Source organism: Myotis yumanensis, unplaced genomic scaffold (assembly GCF_028538775.1).
Source record: "Myotis yumanensis isolate MYYU_CA2020_CCGP unplaced genomic scaffold, mMyoYum1.0.hap1 SCAF_379, whole genome shotgun sequence".
NCBI classification, from domain to species: Eukaryota; Metazoa; Chordata; class Mammalia; order Chiroptera; family Vespertilionidae; genus Myotis; species Myotis yumanensis.
Genome location: NW_027224130.1, coordinates 7,434 through 14,310, shown reverse-complemented (window position 1 = coordinate 14,310; position 6,877 = coordinate 7,434). Strand labels below are relative to the sequence as shown.

General features: G+C 53.6%; 1 non-coding gene across 1 annotated transcript; it reads left to right on the top strand.

The window, feature by feature from the left end:
* Positions 1 to 5,243: 5,243 nt before the first annotated feature.
* On the top strand, positions 5,244 to 5,396 carry LOC139001319 (5.8S ribosomal RNA). Its single transcript, XR_011469946.1, has one exon. It is a non-coding gene; the product is annotated as a 5.8S ribosomal RNA (ribosomal RNA).
* The last annotated feature ends 1,481 nt before the right edge of the window (positions 5,397 to 6,877 follow it).

The following is a 6,877-nucleotide window of genomic DNA, read 5'->3' as shown; positions in this document are numbered from 1 at the left end:
CTGACTTTAGAGATTGGATTGCTGCTATCAGTCCCCTTTAAAGTCTTTGACATAACCTTTAATTGTCTTTAGTTTAAGGAAAGCAGGGTGTTCTAGATTTAAGAGATTAGCTTAAAAACAAATCTGTGAGGCAAGCACACTTCCTGCGCCATCCACATTTCTGCAGAAAAACTCTGCTTTAAGGCTCCAGCCCTGACTAAATCAGAGAGAGGGGCCTTTGCTGTTTCAAGATGGTGGCCCCCAGCAGAGCGGCAATTCATGTGGCTGACCTGGCAGATGCCAAGTCATGCAGACCAAGATCGTGGCTGTACCAATAAGCAAAGGCATTTAGTTACCACAATTACACAATTTTTCCTGATTCAATCCGAACCTTACACTTTTAGCGGGCAAGTTAAATATTCAGTATTTTTCAATATTACTGTCAAGCGGCTCTGGAAAACCAAATTTGAGCCTTGCAAAGCAGGTTCTGGCCTACCTGCTTTACAGATGCAGATGCTACAGGCAGGAGGGACTATCTTCTTCCTCCATTCAGAAAAGTTTTCTTAATTAACAAAGGACCATTTTTTCCCTTGTAAAAACTGTTCTTTATTATGGAAATGCAAATCCTGCTGCTAGAATCTAGGTAGCATATATTTTTTCCAAGGGTAAATGATTAGTATTGTGATGTATCCTCCACATCTGCAAGGAGATTCCAGCTCAAAACTTTATCCAAAATCGATTGGTGCGCACGTTAGGTTTAAGCCAGCTTTTCTCCTTACATGTGCACAGAAATCCCAGAAGCATTTACTTGGGAAGGGGGCTACCTGTTTTCACAGATCATTACTCAGATGCCCACCTTACCTAAATCCTGGAGCCACACAAAGGAGGGGAGAAGGCAGGCCCCCTCCCTCCACACTCACATACTTTCACCAGACATTCATTCAGAGTTTAAACAATAACAACTTCCCAACTCCTGAGGGAGCTCTACAGCCTCCCCCAATCTCCTTGAAATGATCAATCACAATACCCAAAGGAGCAGTCCAATTCCATCCCATAACATCCGTCCAGTAAGCCCACAGGAAAAAACAAACAAACATACAAACATAGAAAACTAAGAGGGCCCGAAAATACAGCCTTCCAACTCCATGGAAGTGAAACCAAAACAATATTCCAACTCCATGGAAGCAAAAACAGAAAACGATGTCTGCACGCCAACCAGTGGCTGCACACCAACCAGCGGGAGCGACCAGCCTGTCTCAGATTGAGAGGGTTCCTACAGACCTTCCCGACTCCACAGAAGCAAAACTACACCCCTCCAGATGGAGGGTCCAGGCGTCCCCCAAATCCTACCGCCCTTGATTCCCCTGTGCGTTTACTTAGATTATTGCAGGCGATTGCAGATTTCAGAAGTGAGCTCACACAGGACAGATACAAAACACACAATGACATAGACACCTACCGCTGTCAGTCAGGCCCTCTGGACTGGGGGTCCCTTGATGGTGTTGGGGATCGCAACGAGCCCCCAAATGTTATGCCCAGATTTCAAGATCCCCAACAGACCAACCTTACACTTTTAGCGGGCAAGTTAAATATTCAGTATTTTTCAATATTACTGTCAAGCGGCTCTGATGCAAAAGCAGAGAGTCCTTTATTATTATTACAGACCCGGGTCTGGCTCCCAGCTTCTTCCCACGCAACAACAAGAAGGGGGAGAGCCTCCATGAGAAAAAAAAAACAAAACAAAACAGGGTTTTAATAGGGGGTGGAGTGAGGGGACTGTGGGCCCTGCAGATTGGCCAGGCGCAAGCTGGGTCTAGTTACATAGGATGTGGTAATTTTTATGGCCCGCACATCCCTCAATTGTCATTGGTGAGTTTAAATAAATCCCTGGCGTGGCCAGCAGATGCCTGGGCTTCCGGAAAGAAGGGGTCTGAGCACATGGTTACTGCCCCAACATGGAGGATATGGGGTAAGATGGAGGGCATAGCCCTCACCCTTTCACTCCTACCTGTGCTGAAAGTCATGGATGCTGGGTGGGGTGTGGAGGTTGTGGGCCGCAAAAGAGAAGAAATAAAAGAGGAGGGCGGGCATGTGGAGAAAAAATCCATGAGGAAGGAGGTACTTGATGCACTGGGCTCCATGGGCCGAATGCTCTCCGATGATGCTTCCCGCTTGCACGCTGGATGTGGTATGTATGTCTGTATGTATGTATTCAGATGACATTTTCTTGAGTTATCCACTCGAATAACCTGAATGTTTTTGTTGTTGTTATTTTTTGTTTAGTTCCATACAAAAATTCCTGTTTATTCACGTTTGATTTATTCATTTTTCATTTTATTTTAAAACCCGTATGGTTTTATGAACCGGTGTCTCCCCAATAATTTCAACGAGAGAGAGAGAGAGAGAAGATGCGAGGATCCGATCCTTGAGTACTGCCTCATTTAGGTTTCAGCTCCCAGGCGGCAAAAATTTTTTGTGCCCTAACTGGTTTGGCTCAGTTGATGGAGTGTTGGCCTTCGGACTGGGGGGGGGGGGGGGGGGGGAGGGGCAGGGGCGGCTGTGTGTGTGTGTGTGTGTGTGTCCCAGGTTTGATTCCCGTCAAGGGCATGTACCTTGATTTCGGGCACATCTCCAGTAGGAGGTGTGCAGGAGGCAGCTAGCTGATCGATGTTTCTCTCGCGGATGTTTCTCTCTATCCCTCTCCTTTCCTCTCTGTAAAACATCAATAAAATATTTAATAAAATGTTTTTGTTACGTCTTCCGGGAAGGGATAGAGGGAGAGAGTGAGGCAGAAGCTGGGACGTCTTGGGCCTGCGGGGTGTGTGAGTGTGGGATGGGTGGGTGGTGGTGGTGGTGTGTGACTTAGAGGAAGTCTTTCACTTTCGAATGGCCCGGCGAGACACCACCCGTCCCCCCCCCCCCCCCCTTTGCCTCTCGGCACCCCTCGATGCTCTTAGCTGAGTGTCCCGCAGGGCCCGAAGCGTTTACTTTGAAAAAGAGTGTTCAAAGCAGTCCCGAGCTGCCTTGATACCGCAGCTAGGAATAATGGAATAGGACCGCGGTTCTATTTTGTTGGTTTTCAGAAGTGAGGCCATGATTAAGAGGGATGGCCAGGGGCATTCGTATTGCGCCGCTGGAGGTGAAATTCTTGGACTGGTGTAAGTCGGACCAGAGCGAAAGCATTTGCCAAGAATGTTTTCATTAATCAAGAACGAAAGATGGAGGTGCGAAGACGATCAGATACCGTCGTAGTTCCAACCATAAACGATGCCGACTGGGTTATTCCCGAGACCCGCCCGGCAGCTTCTGGGAAACCAAAGTCTTTGGGTTCTGGGGGGAGTATGGTTGCAAAGCTTAAACTTAAAGGAATTGACAGAAGGGCACCACCAGGAGTGTAGCCTGCGGCTTAATTTGACTCAACCTGGGGAAACCTCACCCGGCCCTGACACAGACAGGATTGACAGATTGAGAGTTCTTTCTTGATTCTGTGGGTGGTGGTGCATGGCTGTTCTTACTTGGTGGAGCGATTTGTCTGGTTATTTCCGATAACAAAAGAGACTCTGGCATGCTAGCTAACTAGTTACTCAACCCCAACTTAGATGAGTCCCCCAACTTAGAGGGACAAGTGGCATTCAGCCATCCGAGATTGAGCAATTACAGGTCTGTGATTCCCTTAGATGTCCAGGGCTGCACAGCGCTACACTGACTGGCTCAGTGTGCGCCTACCCTATGCCGGCAGGTGCGGGTAACCTGTTGAACCCCATTCGTGATGGGGATCGGGGATTGCAATTATTCCCCATGAATGAGGAATTCCCAGTAAGTGCGGGTCATAAGCTTGGGTCGATTAAGTCCCTGCCCTTTGTACACACCACCCATCGCTACTACCGATTGGATGGTTTAGTGAGGCCCTCGGATGGGCTCCGCCGGGGTAGGCCCATTGCCCTGGTGGATTGCTGAGAAGTCAGTCGAACTTAACTATCTAGAGGAAGTAAAATTCTAACAAGGTTTCATAGGTGAACCTGTGGAAGGATCATTAACGGGAAAGGGGCGATTGAGCCCAAGTCCTTCTGCATTCGGTTGGTTGGGTCGGTTTCCTCTGGCTTAACCCCCATGGTTTTTGCGGTGTGGTCCGGGTTGGGGCGGCAACTGCTGCGGCCTTGCCCCCACCGTTCGCGAGAGAAGGAGCAAGCGGGGACTCGGAGGGGGCCTCGGGGTGCCCCCGCTGCCCACGCCTGCCATCTTGTGGTTCATTGTTGCCCTCACCCCCGGCCGCAAGAAGACAAGGGCACGCGTTGTGGGCGCCCCCACCCTCACCCCAAACCTTGCGTCTCGGGAACGGGGCCGCGGTGGCCCCTTCCCACGCCTGCCCTGGACACGGGTCATCCTGTCCTTCCAGTCAGGAGCACAACCATCTGCCTCGTGCCTCTCCTCCGCCGTCCGCCGCCCCGCATGTTCCGGGTGTCCTGCCTCCCCCCTCCCCACAGGCCTCGCCCCGTGCCCCAGCCTGCACCCTGCTTCCTGTCGAAGCCCCTAGCCCCAACGTGGTGAGGAGCCTGGGCCACCGGTGCGGGGAAGGGACGCGGTGGTGGAGGGAGAGAAGGGGGGAACGGCCCCAGGACGCGTGTTGAGGTGTGTTGCGCGAGGTTTCCCGGCTTGGAGTCTGCCAGGTGGTGGAAATGAAGGTGGTTGGTCGGTGCTGAAGGGGCATGGCGGGGATGGTGCCCGTTGCCGGGTCAGCGGGAGGCCCCGTCATGGGCAGGCAGCGCCTGAGGGGCTCTGTGCCCTACGCCTGTGAAGGTTGTGGGAACCATTAGCTTGAGGGGTCGAGGCCTCAGGGGTGGAGGTGCCCGTTGGAACACGGTTCCCCACCCCGTCTGCTCTGACCTTTCGCTTCCCCCTTTCCAGGTACCTATCGCTTCCCAGCGCGGAGGTTTAAAGACCCTTGGGGGTCGCCCATCCTCCTTGGGTTGGGGGTTTCCGGCCCGTGGGTAGGGCCAGGCGGGAAGGTCCCCGCGCCCTTTTCCACCCCTTTCCCTTCCCTACCCCCGGGTGTCTGTGGGGCGTCCAAGCACGCCCCTTTGGGGCCATTGCTTCGGACCACCCCAAGGTCATACCTTCCAGACCTGCAGAGTCTGGTCTTGTTTGTCTCGCGCTTAGACGGCTGCCTGAGGCGCCCCCGCCCACAACCAGTGGGATGTGGGGGTGGAGGGGGAGAAGAAAAAGTTGCCATGCCAGGGAGTGAAAACCAAAAACCAAAACGTTACAACTCTTAGTGATGGATCACTTTGCTCGTATTTCGATGAAGAATGCAGCTAGCTGCGAGGATTCATGTGAATTGCAGGACACATTGATCATCGACAGTTCGAACGCACTTTAGGGCCAGGGTTCCTCCCTGGGCTACGCCTGAATGAGTATCTCTTGCCGATCAATCGTCCCCCGGGGTGTCGTGCGCCCCCGGCTGTGTGCGCGGCTGGGGGTTTCCTTGCAGGGCCCGTTCCTGGGCCCTCCGTCCCCCTAAATGTAGACGACGGTGTCTGTGCCCCCCATGAGTGACAGGCAAGGCCCCGAGGCCACGGTTTTCCCTCTCAGGAGCTTCCTCGCGCCCCATGCTGCCAACAGGAAAAGAGGAAGGTGGTCGTGGGTCCCATTGTGGTGACGGTGTCCCCTTCCCCGCTCCGGCCCTGCCTGGGTTGTGGCTCAAGCCAAGGCCGAGTCATGCGTGGGGTCGCTCCCTGGGGTCCCACGGGGAACTTGATTTGTGACTCCTGGCATCTGAACTCTTAGGGGATTCCTCTCTGTTCTTATAACCCACCTATTTAGTGGCAAAGGGATATGGCGACTCTAGGAAATGAATAGGATGCCTTCCTTCAGATGTGCCCTATGACGTCGGTTTTTCAAAACCATTGAAGCCAAGGAGGTCAGTTGTACTGTAGGTATGATCAGAATCTCAGCTGAGCATCAAATCTCAGCCACAGGCCCGAGCCACCCGGCAAAAAGCCACAGTGAATCTCCTAGAAGCGGGTTACTCGGCAGAAATCACGGTGCACGACATTGTGCTCCATGTGTGTATATCCACGGCCACTCAGGCAAACTGTTGGATTTCCATTGTGGGATGGCATCTGAGAGAACCCCTCTTCTCCCCCCGCCCCGTCCTCCCTCCTGCCACAGACACACCCACACACCTGCCTTCTTGCAGACAGCGCCCCCGGCTGGATCTTCCCCCGCCCCTGGGGTCTATGCACACCTGGGAGGTCCAGACACCTGGCTCTGTCTTCTCCAGAGGAGGCTGAGGAAGGAGGTGGGGCTGGGGGTGGGGTGGGGAAGAGGCTTTCATTGGCGCTCCAGGACCAGTAGAGGGCGCCACTGGCCCGCTGATGCGATTCCGGGGCTTGGGGAGGGCTTGGAAGATGGGGCAGGTGCCCAAGAAGGCCACAGAGCTCCATCTCCAGGCCTTGCGGAGAGGCATCGCCATTTTCTGGGTTGAAGAGGGGACAATACCTATTTAGACAGGCTCTGGTGGGCCCGGGACAAGCCACAAGGAATAAAGCCACAGTAAATCTCCTAGGAGTGCGTAACTCAGCAGATATCTTGTTAGCGGACCTTGTATTCCCGTGTGTGTGTGGGGGGTGGGGGGAGGACTAGGTGTGTGGGTGTGGGTGTGCGTTTGGGAGTGTGTGTGTGTGCGCGTGGGCGCGCGGGCGTGTGTCTGTGCGTGTACATCTGCAGTCACGCACGGACACTTCTGGCATTGAATGGTCCGTCGGCATCCATGAGCACCCTTCATCCCCTGCCTTCTCAAAGACAGAGCCCCCTGCATGTCCTTCCCGCCTCGGGTCTAACCAGAACTGGGGAAGTCCAGTCACCTGGCTCTACCTTCTCCAGAGGAGGCTGCAGGAGG